General features: G+C 41.1%; 2 protein-coding genes across 4 annotated transcripts in view; both read left to right on the top strand.

The window, feature by feature from the left end:
- The window catches only part of TINAGL1 (tubulointerstitial nephritis antigen like 1), a 496,849-nt gene that overhangs the window by 364,540 nt on the left and 119,698 nt on the right, over positions 1–12,611 (top strand). The gene's annotated exons all lie outside the window — the stretch shown is intronic.
- The window catches only part of ZCCHC17 (zinc finger CCHC-type containing 17), a 60,077-nt gene that overhangs the window by 43,990 nt on the left and 3,476 nt on the right, over positions 1–12,611 (top strand). The window lies entirely within an intron of this gene.

The raw sequence follows: 12,611 nt of genomic DNA, 5'->3' as shown, positions 1-12,611 counted from the left end.
GAGAGGCCACAGCAGTGAGAGGCCCGAGTAACGCAAAAAAAAAAAAAAAAAAAAAAAGAGAAAGGTGAATATATGATCCAATTTTTTTTTCTTTTAAATTTTATTTATTTATTTATTTTTGGCTATCTTGAGTCTTCGTTTCTGTGCAAGAGCTTTCTCTAGTTGCAGCGAGCGGGGGCCACTCTTCATCGCGGTACGCGGGCCTCTCACTGTCGTGGCCTCTCTTGTTGCGGAGCACAAGCTCCAGATGCGCAGGCTCAGTAGTTGTGGCTCACAGACCTAGTTGCTCCGCAGCATGTGGGATCTTCCCAGACCAGGGCTTGAACCTGTGTCCCCTGCATTGGCAGGCAGATTCTCAACCACTGTGCCACCAGGGAAGCCCTGGCAGGCGGATTCTTAACTACTGTGTCACCAGGGAAGTCCCTCTAGTACCCTTTTCATTTTGTAAAACTGAAACTCTATACCCATTAAACGATAACTCCTCATTCTCCTTTCCTCCCAGCACCTGATAACCACCATTCTACTTTCTGTCTGTATGAGTTAGACTACTCTGGGTATCTTATAAAGTGGAATTATATAGTATTTGGTTTTTTGTGACTGGCTTACTTGAGTTAGCATAATGTCCTCAAGGTTCATCCATGTTATAGCATGTGTCAGAATTTCCTTCCTTTTTAAGACTGAAAATATTCCATTGTATGCGTATACCATATTTTGCTTATTCATTCATTTGTTGTTGATACCGGGATTGTTTCCACCTTTTGGCTTTTGTGAATAATGCTGCTGTGAACATAGTTGTACAAATATTTCTTTGAGATCTTGCTTTCAATTTTGGGGGGTATATACCCAGAAGTGGAGCTGCTGGATCATATGGTAATTCTTTTTTTTTTTTTTAAATTTATTCATTTATTTTATTTATTTATTTTTTGGCTGCGTTGGGTCATCATTGCTGTGCATGGGCTTTCTCTAGTTGCGGCAAATGGGGGCTACTCTTCGTTGTAGTGTGCGGGCTTCTCACGGCAGTGGCTTCTCTTGTTGCAGAGCGTGGGCTCTAGGCTCGCGGGCTCAGTAGTTGTGGCTTGCAGGCTGTAGACTGCAGGCTCAGTAGTTGTGGCACATGGGCTTAGTTGCTCCGTGGCATGTGGGATCTTCCCAGACCAGGGCTCAAACCCGTGTCCCCTGCATTGGCAGGCAGATTCTTTAACCACTGTGCCACAGGGAAGTCCCATATGGTAATTCTATTTTAATTTTTTTTGTGGAACCACCATACTGTTTTTCACAGCAGCTGCACCATTTCACATTCCTACCAACAGTGCCCAAGGTTTCCAATAGAGCATAGTGTTTTATTATTGTAAATTAGGTAAAAGTGGATGATGTTGTTGTTCAATTCTTCTGTCTTTTCTCATTTTTTTCTTTTTCTTTTTTTTTTTTGTGAGTGTGTGTGTGTGTGTGTGTGTATTTTTGCGGTATGCAGGCCTCTCACTGTTGTGGCCTCTCCCGTTGCGGAGCACAGGCTCCGGGACGCACAGGCTCAGCGGCCATGGCTCACGGGCCTAGCCGCTCGGTGAAACCTGGGATCTTCCCAGACCGGGGCACGAACCCGTGTCTCCTGCATCGGCAGGTGGACTCCCAACCACTACGCCACCAGGGAAGCCCTCATTTTTTCTTTTTTTAAAAAATTTCTTTTTAATTCCCAGGAAAGGGTTGTTAACATATCCAATCACAACATGTCTCTTCCTGTTTAAAATCCTTCAGTGATTTCCCATTGTACTTTTAAAAAAAATCTAGACTGCCTTCTGTGAAACAAACTGTCTAACCCTAGTCCTCTTTAAGTACTGCCTTTAGCAGGCAGTAAATTATATCTAGCTAAAACATTGTTGTGTCTTTTTTATTTTTTATTTTTAAATTAATTTATTTATTTGGTTGCTCCAAGTCTTAGTTTCAGCAGGCGGGCTCCTTAGTTGTGGCATGCAAACTTTTAGTTGCGGCATGCATTGTGGGATCTAGTTCCCCGACCAGGGATCAAACCTGGGCCCCCTGCATTGGGAGCACGGAGTGTTAACTGCTGCACCACCAGTGAAGTCCCTGTTGTGTCTTTTTTATGCATTTATTTTTACAGTTATCTTCTGCTTAAGACAAGGGCTGCAAGTTTTCTATTTATAGTGCTGTTATAAAGTTTCCCTTTTTTAAAAAAAATTTAATTAATTAATTAATTTATCTTCGGCTGTTTTGGGTCTTCGTTTCTGTGCAAGGGCTTTCTCCAGTTGCAGTGAGCGAGGGCCACTCTTCATCACGGTGCGCAGGCCTCTCACTGTCACGGCCTCTCCCGTTGCAGAGCACAGGCTCCAGACGCACAGGCTCAGTAGTTGTGGCTCACGGGCTTAGTTGCTCCATGGCATGTGGGATCCTCCCAGACCAGGGCTCGAACGCTGCATTGGCAGGCAGATTCTTAACCACTGCACCACCAGGGAAGCCCAAGTTTCCCTTTTAAGTAGGACTTTTTAAAGCAAAAATTCAGATATTAAGAAAAAATTTAAGTTAAAAAAATAGCAGTTTATAAACACACGGAATAAAAATTGTGGCATTATTATATGAATGAATGGCACTTGGAAGACACTGATTTAGAGCAGTGGGGATATTATTTTAATTTGGTAGTCTTCTCCTGTGAACCAAAGAAATAGGAATTAACAAAGGCCCCTACTTCAAGCGCTGCCCTCCAGAAGCCTTCTGCAAACCTTCAGCATTGCCATGTTTAGCCTAACTCCCTCACAGAGGCAACTGTCCCCAACCCTGCAAGCAGTATTGCTTAAAAAAAAAATTTTTTTTTTAATTGAAGCATAGTTGATATACAATATTATATAAATTACAGGTGTTCAGTGTAGTAATTTACAGTTTTTAAGGTTGTATTCCATTTACAGTTATTATAAAACATTGGCTCTCTTCCTCGTGTTGTACAGCAGGGGTCCCCAGCCATCCTCCCCACCCACCCCTCGGGCCGCACAGCAGGAAGTGAGGGAGGGAAGCTTCCTCTGCCGCTCCCCATCACTCGCATTACCAACTGAACCATCCCCCCAACCCCCATGGAAAAATTGTCTTCCACAAAACCGGTCCCTGGTGCCAAAAAGGTTGGGGGACCGCTGTGGTACGGTGTATCATTGCAGCTTATTTTATACATAATAGTTTGAATATTGCTTATTTTTGAACACAGAGTTTGGCTTTACATATCTTTATTCTTGATGCTAGCCTTCCTCGTAGAGGTCTGAGGACTTGATTTAAAGAGGGAAATGGGGGCTTCCCTGGTGGCGCAGTGGTTGAGAATCCTCCTGCCAATGCAGGGGACACAGGTTCATGCCCCGGTCCCACATGCCGCGGAATGGCTGGGCCCGTGAGCCTTGGCCACTGAGCCTGCGCGTCCGGAGCCTGTGCTCCGCAAGAGGGAAATGGGAAGCTTCCACCATATTACCTCATTATTTAAATATAAAGCAAAAGAAGGGCAACCTGTAATCTTACTACTTTACCAGAAGCTATATTATTGTGGCACATATTTTCTTCTAGCTGTTTTCAAATGCATGTTTTACCTAGATGTAGTTAAAATGTATGTATAATTTTGTTTCCTTTTTTTTACTTTGTCATAGTATCTTTCCATTTTTGCCAGTCTTTTTATTTTTAATAAATTTATTTATTTATTTATTATTTTTGGCTGTGTTGGTTCTTCATTGCTGCACACAGGCTTTCTCTAGTTGCGGCAAGCAGGGGCTACTCTTTGTTGAGGTGTGCAGGCTTCTCATTGCGGTGGCTTCTCTGTTACGGAGCACGGGCTGTAGGCGTGCGGGCTTCAGTAGTTGTGGCACGCGCAGGCTCTAGAGTGCAGGCTCGGTAGTTGTGGCGCACGGGCTTAGTTGCTCTGCGGCATGTGGGATCTTCCTGGACCAGGGCTCGAACCCATGTCCCCTGCATTGGCAGGTGGATTCTTAACCACTGTGCCACCAGGGAAGCCCACCACATAGTCTTACAATGCTCATTTATAGTGGCTATGCAATGTTACATCAGGTGGATGCTGAGGAATTGTTTTTCTGAAGGCAGTAGAGGATGTACTTCAGAACCTGGGCTGTGGAGACAGACTGCCCGGGTTCTAATCTCAGTTGAGTCACCTCCTCACTGTGGAACTTAGGCTAATTACTAAACTAATCTGAATCTGTTTCCTTTATAAAATGGGAACAACAAGCATCTACTTCATTAGGTTGTTAGGATGAGGAGATGCACATAAAACTCTGAGCACGGTGCCTGCATACAGCAAAGCCCAGTGCATGTCAGCTACTAGTAGCTGTTGCTTAAAAACAGAGGCTTTATCATCACTGTGCAAGAGGTACACAGTGCACCTCTTGCACTGTTGGCGGGAATGTATATTGACACAGCCACTATGGAGAACAGTATGGAGGTTCCTTAAAAAACTAAAAATAGAACTACCATACGACCCAGCAATCCCACGGCTGGGCATATACCCTGAGAAAACCATAATTCAAAAAGAGTCATGTACCACCACAATGTTCATTGCAGCTCTATTTACCATAGCCAGGACATGGAAGCAACTAAGTGTCCATTGACAGATGAATGGATAAAGAAGATGTGGCACATATATACAATGGAATATTACTCAGCCATAAAAAGAAATGAAATAGAGTTATTTGTAGCGAGGTAGATGGACCTAGAGACTGTCATACAGAGTGAAGTAAGTCAGAAAGAGAAAAACAAATACCATATGCTAACACATATATATGGAATCTAAAAAAAAAAAAATCTTCTGAAGAACCTAGGGGCAGGACAGGAATAAAGACGTAGACATAGAGAATGGACTTGAGGACACGGGGAAGGGGAAGGGGAAGCTGGGACGAAGTGAGAGAGTGGCATGGACATATATACACTACCAAACATAAAACAGATAGCTAGTGAGAAGTAGCTGCATAGCACAGGGAGATCAGCTCGGTGCTTTGTGCCCACCTAGAGGGATGGGATCGGGAGGATGGGAGGGAGACGCAAGAGGGAGGAGCTATGGGGATATATGTATATGTATAGCTGATTCACTTTGTTATAAAGCAGAAACTAACACACCATTGTAAAGCAATTATACTCCAATAAAGATGTTAAGAAAAAGAAAAAAGAAAAAAAAGAGGCTTTGTGGTCAGAGACTGTTTAAGTGCAGACACTGGGTTCAAAAAGTTCCTTATATATTCTAGATATCAATCTCTTATCAGATATATGACTTGCAAATATTTTCTCCCATTCTTTGGATTGCCTTTTCACTCTGTTGGTAGTGTTCTATTTTTATTTTTCAGATTTACATTAAAAAAAATTGTGGTGAACAAACACATAAAACTTACCGTCTTAACCATCTTTACGTACAGTTCAGGAGTGTTAAGTATGTTCACATACTAAGTATATGATAGTGTCTTTTAATGTACAAACATTTTCCATCATGATAAAGTCCAACTTATGTATTTTTTTCGTTTCCTGTACTTTTGGTGTTATGTTCAAGAAATCATTGCCAAATCTAACGTCATGAAGCTTTTTCCTTCTGTTTTCTTCTAAAAGTTTTATAGTTTTAACTCTTACATTTAGAAATTTGATCCATTTTTGGAGGGTTTTTTGTTGTTGCTGCTTGTTTGTTTTTTTGTTTTAACATGGTGTAAAGTAAGGTTCCAGCCTCATATTTTTGCATGCAGATATCCAGTATCCCCAGCACCATTTGTTGACAAGACTTGTCCTTTCCCCATTGAATGGTCTTGGCATCCTTTTCAAAAGCCATTTGACTGTACACATGAGGGTTTATTTCTGACTCTTCATTCCATTCCGTTGGTCCATATGTCTGTCTTTTTGCTAGAGCCACACTGTTTTGAATGCTCTAACTTCATAGTAAGTTTTGAAATCAAGAAATGTGAGTCCTCCAACATTGTTCTTTTTCAAGTTATTTTGGCTCTTTGGGGGTCCCTTGAGATTCCATATGAATTTTAGGATGAAATTTTCTATTTTTGCAAAAAATGTCATTGGGATTTTGGAAGGGTTGCATCAAATCTGTAGATTACTTTGTGTAGTATTGACATTTTAACCATATTAAGTCTCCCAATCCATGAACATTGATGTTTTTCCATATATTTGTGTTGTCTTTAATTTCTTTCAGCATTGTTTTGTAGTTTTCAGTGTACAAGTATTTTTGCCTCCTTGGTTAAGTTTATTCCTAAATATTTTATTCTCTTTGATGCTATGGAATTGTTTTGATGTTTCTTAATTTTCTTTTCGGATTGCTAATTGTCAGTATATAGAAATGCAACTGATTCTTGTGTGTTGACTTTGTATCCTGCAACTTTTCTGAATTCACTGATTAGTTCTAACAGTTTTTTTGTGGAATCTTTTAAGATTTTCTACATATAAGATCATGTCTACAAACAGGCAATTTTACTTGTTTAGCAGAGCTAGATTTTTAACTGTGTTACTATTTGTATGTTCCAGGGGTTTTTCATTCTCTTTTAACCTTTTAGGGGTTAAATGGTATTTGTCAGATTCCTGAAGTGGTTCTGTGGGTCTTTGGTTGTTTTTGTATTGCTTAATACACCTGGTGCAGTTAGTTATTGCTTTGCTTCTAAAGCTGCTTTGAGATGTGTATTTCAGTTCGCCAAAATAATTATTAAGGATCTGCTAGGTATGAGGCGCTTTATGACCTGCTTAGTCAACCCATTATCCTACCCTCTGTCGCTCTTCACTTAGTAGAGAAATGGTCTGATGAACAATGGCAGTAATAATCATCATACCTTATTATTTGTACCTTTGTGTATATGAACTTGTAACTCAACGAGTCCTCTTTGATTAAAAAGTGCTCCAGGGAGCTGAAACTGTAAAGACTTCCCCCTTGATGCCCATTGTTTCAACCAAGATATCATCTAGCGTCATTGTCTTTTCACCTTGTCGTTAATCCCTTTATTATCTTTTATGCCTTATATTTGTTTAGTACTTACATCTTCTTTTTTTTGGGCCACGCTGCACAGCATGCAGGGTCTTAGTTCCCCAACCAGGGATCGAACCCATGCCCCCTGCAGTGGAAGCGTGGAGTCTTAACCACTGGACTGCCAGGGAAACCTCAAAATATCTTCATTTCTTATTTTGTTTTATCCTTACACAATCCTGTGTGGTGGCCAGAGTAGGCATTATTATCCCACCATTTTACACCTTAGGAAAATGGAGATTAAGAGAAATTGTCTCACCTGAAGTCACACAACTATAAGAGATAGTGCTGAAATAAGAACCCAGTTCTTCAGATTACTAACCCAATATTCTTTTCTATACCATTAATTCATTTAGCTCTTCAATTGTTTATTTACTCAACAACTATGTATTGAGTGCCTCATACTTTTCTGTTGTGCATTGTGTTAGGTGATTGACTTATCAGGTCTTATAAGGTCACTTTGGGGCCCGTTTTTTGCTCTGTTACCAGCTACCCTTAGTAATCATCTGATGTTATCTATTGATCTTTTTGTTAAATTTTCAAATGTGTTTCATTTATTTGTTTTATGTGAATTTGTATTCCTTAAATGTATTTCACCGAGCTGATAAAGTGAAGTGCTCTAGGAATATGCTCTCTATTGATCTGTTTTTGTTCACAACCGTAAATCAAGTTTCCAGGCCTCTTGTTTCTTTCCCCCATGTAAATCTTTGATTCCAACAGGAGGTTGGCTTTCCTTATCAGTAAAAACTTCTACCTGAGATGGATATTTTGGAGTGTGTGAGAGTGGCAGATTTGGACCCCTGTTCCAGCACTAATTGGCTCTGGAACCAGAAAGTCAAAAACAGTCTACTGGGTTCTCATCTCTGCTTCTTTACAAGACTGCTTCATTGTCCCACTTCTTTCTGCAGTCTGGTAGAAGAGAATGTCTAATGTAAAGTCTCTAAGACAGGAGAAGGTGCTAGGCATGTCGGGAAATCAGAAAATGGCCAGGATAAAGAAAGGGTGTCACCTGTTTCAAATAGTGCCTGGCACATATAGGCATGCACCTTTGAATTGATAGACTCCATCATATGTGCCATGCGTAACTCCTCGGGTTCCTTCACTCAGGGAGGCCTACCCTCAGTTTGGAGAGTAATAGGGACTGACTCCTGCTGCTGCAGGTGAGGAGGGGCAGGAGTAAGAGATCTTTCTAGCCCTGAGCCCCCCACCTCTTTTTATCAAACATACATGAATTGAATGCATGTCCTTGTCCAAAAATCTAGTACATATTGGTTTAGTTCTATGAAATACCTATTCAGTACCATGATGGTTTTCATCCCAGTGTCTGAAAATTATAAGTCATTTTTGTTGGGCATAATTAGACCGGGAGGAAGCTGTGTGTTGCAAATGGAAATGGGCTATGAAGAGGTTGATAAAATAGGAGTAAAGGTTTTTGCAGTGAAGCCCTGGATAATCTTTCATGAACCTATGGTATGCGCTTTGCTAGCCTCTTTCATTTATCATATGCCATCAGGGGTCTTTCTGAATCAGGCTATATTATGAGGAAGCATCTGCTTTGGGGATCAGGCCGCTGACTTGTTGTAATGAAGTTTAGCTATATTTGATCCAAAATATAATTTTCTTCTTTTCATATGGCTACTATAATTAATCTCTGCCGTACTATATTTAGAAGAACAGAAATAGGAATGTCATCCTCTTGGCTGCAGTGCTGGCTCTGTTCTGTTCTCCAGAGAACTTCTGGTGCCTGTCTGAGAGAGAGGTTGCCAGGCCTGGGCCTGTTCTGCTGGAGCACAGAGAATTGTCCAGTGTAGTCTGCTCGAAAGCCCTCAGGATTCTCCTATGGAATAAAGTCTGAGTTCCTTTAAGACTCTTCACAATCTGTCCAACGTCCCAGCGTCATCTCTCACCAGTCCCTTCCCTCACACACTGTACTCCAACCTCATTCATTAAAAGAATTTCTGTTGTGTGCCAAGTTCTGTTCTAGTCATTGCAGCAACAATAGTGAACAAAACAGGAAAATTCCAGTCTTCATGGCACTTACTTTCTAATGGGAGTCACAGACAACGAACTAGTAAATAAATATAAAATAATACTAATATTTCAAGTACTGAAAAGTGCTATGGAGAAAAATCAATTTGGTAATGAGAGCTAGGGAGTCCTAGAATAGGGGTAAGGAGATAGCTGACTTGCCATTCTAGATAGGATGGTAAGGGCAGACCTTTCTCATAAAGCATCATTAGAGTGGATCTTTGAAGGAAGTGAGAAAGCAAGCTACTCAGATAAGTGGTGAGAGAACATTTCAACAAGTACAATAGTTAGATATTGGGAATGAGCTTGGCATGTTTAAGGAACAGTAAGGAGGACAGTGTAGCTGGAGGAAGTGAATGAGTTAGAGGAAACCAGGGCCTTATAGGGGAATCTGAGGACTTCACCTTTCACTTAGAGTGAGATGGATGTCATTAGGCATTTTACTAGAGGGATGACATGATCTGACTTATCTTTTAAGAGAATTATTCTGGCTACTGTATGGAAATTAGATGGTTAGAAGGCAAAAGTGGAAGTAGCAAGCTAGTTAATAGATAGTATTAGTAATCTACATGATCAAGTAAATGAGGCCTAAGAACTGACCATAAATTTGGCCATGGGGAGGTCATTGGTAACTTTGACAAGAGCTGTTTCAGTAGAGTGGTGGGTTGACATCCTGGTTTAAATTGTTTAGGAGGGTGGTTTTTTTTTTTCAAAATGGGAACTATTATAGCACATTTGTTTATTTTGGGGGATGAGCCATTAAAGAAGGACAAATTGATGCAGGAGAGAGGGGACAATTCCTGGACCGATGTCTTTGAATAGGAAAGAAGGGATGGGATCCAGTACAAGGTAAGTATGCCACACAGGATCTTTCAAGCATTTGCTTCATTCTGTCTTCCATCTGGCTGGAAGGCCCTCAGTTCCCTTCTTCTGTCAGCACTACTACCACTACTCCACCTGCCAAAGCCATATTCATCCTTCAAAAGCACAACACAGGGCTTCCCTGGTGGCGCAGTGGTTGAGAGTCCGCCTGCCGATGCAGGGGACGCGGGTTCGCGCCCCGGTCCGGGAAGATCCCACGTGCCGCGGAGCGGCTGGGCCCGTGAGCCATGGCCGCTGAGCCTGCGCGTCCGGAGCCTGTGCTGCACAAGGGAGAGGCCACAACAGTGAGAGACCCGTGTACCGCAAAAAAAAAAAAAAAAAGCACAACACATTACGTATCCTTCATGAGGCCATCCTCAAATTCCTCAGACATAATTGATTTCTTTCCCTTGTGTGTCCATGGCATGTTGTTTGTACTTTTCTTACATCACTTCCATGGACTGCCTAGTATCTTAATTAATCTTTCTCCTTGATTAGTGTATCCCTTGAAGGCTTCTGTTCCCTGATTTCTAACGTCATTCAAGTACTATGAGAGACAAATTAGTTAATAGATATTACTGGCTCTTAGAAGGTACTCAACAAATATTTGTTGAATGAATGTACTGTATGGTTACTGGGAGTTATTCTTTCCCTTGTTTGATGAGGTTGGCTCAGGTTTGGAGGAATGGTGCCAGTCACCACTCCTGAGCTACTGAATGTGTTTACTTTGCATGCAACTGTGGCTTTGCACTAGTAGGTACTCTGTATTTGTCTGAATTCTATTAAAAATCTGTTCTTATCTCCTAAGCAACACTGTATGTAACTATGGCTCTCTAAAATGCTTTATAGGTAGTAAAGTTCAGTAAATATTTGTGAGTTGATTAATAACCTTCTCCCTCTGGTCTTACCCTTTCCAAGCTATGATAAACTGGTACTTATAGGCAAATTCTAACCAGGAATCACCCTCTATTCTACTTTATAAAAATTAACCCTAGAGAATCAGTTTGAGAATCAAATTATCTCTTGAGAATCAATCATTTCTCAAGAATAAGAGAATAAATAACCAGTGCTTTCTCAAGAATAATTCTTAAGAATAAATAAAACAGAATTAAATGCTCGCTTGCTTGATTTCTGGCTAGATCAGTGCCTTTGGGCTAGAAAATGCTAAGTTAGGTGCTGGCTTTAACACACAGAGCTAAAAAGAACATCTAATTTGGGGCCCAGCCTGAGTCAAATCCAGGTTCAACCATTTGGGCAAGTTACTTTATCTCAGTAGACCTCTCTGAAGTTATAATTTTCTTTCCTGAAAATATAGAGATTATTATGCCCACTTAATAGATTTGTTTTGAAGGTCATGGGGTATGTGTGCAAAGTGCCCAGCCCAGCATCTAGAAAATTAGGTACTCAATAAGTGTTAACTGCTGTTACTCCCCTTTCTCAGTTTTTGTTTTTGTCTCACGCTGGGCTGCGGCTAACCTTTTTTTAGAACTATAGAGAAAGTGGATGGGCTAGCTGCTGTAGCACAGGATATGTGCTTCTCAGAGAGAGGTTTTGAGCAATGGCTTCTTTCCCCTGCCCCTCTGGCCTGTCTACCATGAGCTCATACTTCTGGGTCATTACCCTTTACCTTATGCTCCTCTTCCCCAAGATGTAGTCAAGGGACCAGAAGCTAGCTTCACCTCTGACTTTCCAACTTCACCTCTACTCCAACTCCCAACTTTCCTCTTGAACTACAACGTATGAAGTAATTTTTGTTCTCTAGCTCAAGGTTAGAGACAAAATGAAAATGATGCCACCTGCTGGAGAACTAGATTTTCTTTCTTCAGGTTGCAAAAGAGCTTTTACATCAAGATTGAAGTCTAGAAAGCCATCTCCCCTAGTCCTCCTTGCTACCTAGAGTCAACGTTCTAGCTTGCCAGGATTCTCTAGTGATTTGCTTTTCTCTTTCCTCCTTCTGAGCCTGTATCATGGAGCAAATGGAAATAACACCAAACTCTGAGTTAGAAAGTGTAACATTCTTGTCTTGTCTTTGGCTGCAGCTCAACTTCTTTGAGTTGCAGTTTTCACCGCTGTAAAATAGCAATAATATTTCCTGACTTCCTTACCAGATTATTATTACAAGATACGAGATGCAGAAAGTTTGATAAACTAAAGTGCTATTTGTTTGTAAGGAAGTATTATTACTGTCCTTTCTCATTTATGTATCCAGGCTGGGCCAGTCTTGGGGGACTTGGTGCCAGACTATGCATCCGCTTGTTTACTTTCCCAGGACTCTGTCCTACCTAAGGGGCAGAGACTGGTGAAGCTGCCAAGCCCATGTAGCCAGTGATTGACTTCCATTATCTTGCCATCTAGGAAATTGCAACACCATAAGCCAAACCATGGATTTGCCAACTCTCAACTTCTCCCAGCCATGGTTCCTACAGCTTGATAACTTGGGCCTGGGACGCTTCCCCTCTCTCTACTCCACTGGAGACTCCAAGAAAGAATTTTGGTTTAATCTCCTCTCAGAACTTTGACTCATCTGCTGTAGATACTTGGCCAGATTGTCAGAACATTCTGGGAGTTCTCTGAAATAAGAGAATAATATAATACTTCTAGCTACCACTGAGTTCCTACCATGTATCAGGCACTATAGTTAGTAATTACCATGTTTAGTCCTCATAGCATCCTTTGAAGTAGGTATTTATTATTTGTAATGTACTGAAAAGGAAACTGAGGTTCAAAAAAG

Source organism: Kogia breviceps, chromosome 1 (genome assembly GCF_026419965.1).
Source record: "Kogia breviceps isolate mKogBre1 chromosome 1, mKogBre1 haplotype 1, whole genome shotgun sequence".
In the NCBI taxonomy this organism is placed as follows: domain Eukaryota; kingdom Metazoa; phylum Chordata; class Mammalia; order Artiodactyla; family Physeteridae; genus Kogia; species Kogia breviceps.
This window is presented reverse-complemented; position numbering and strand designations above follow the sequence as displayed.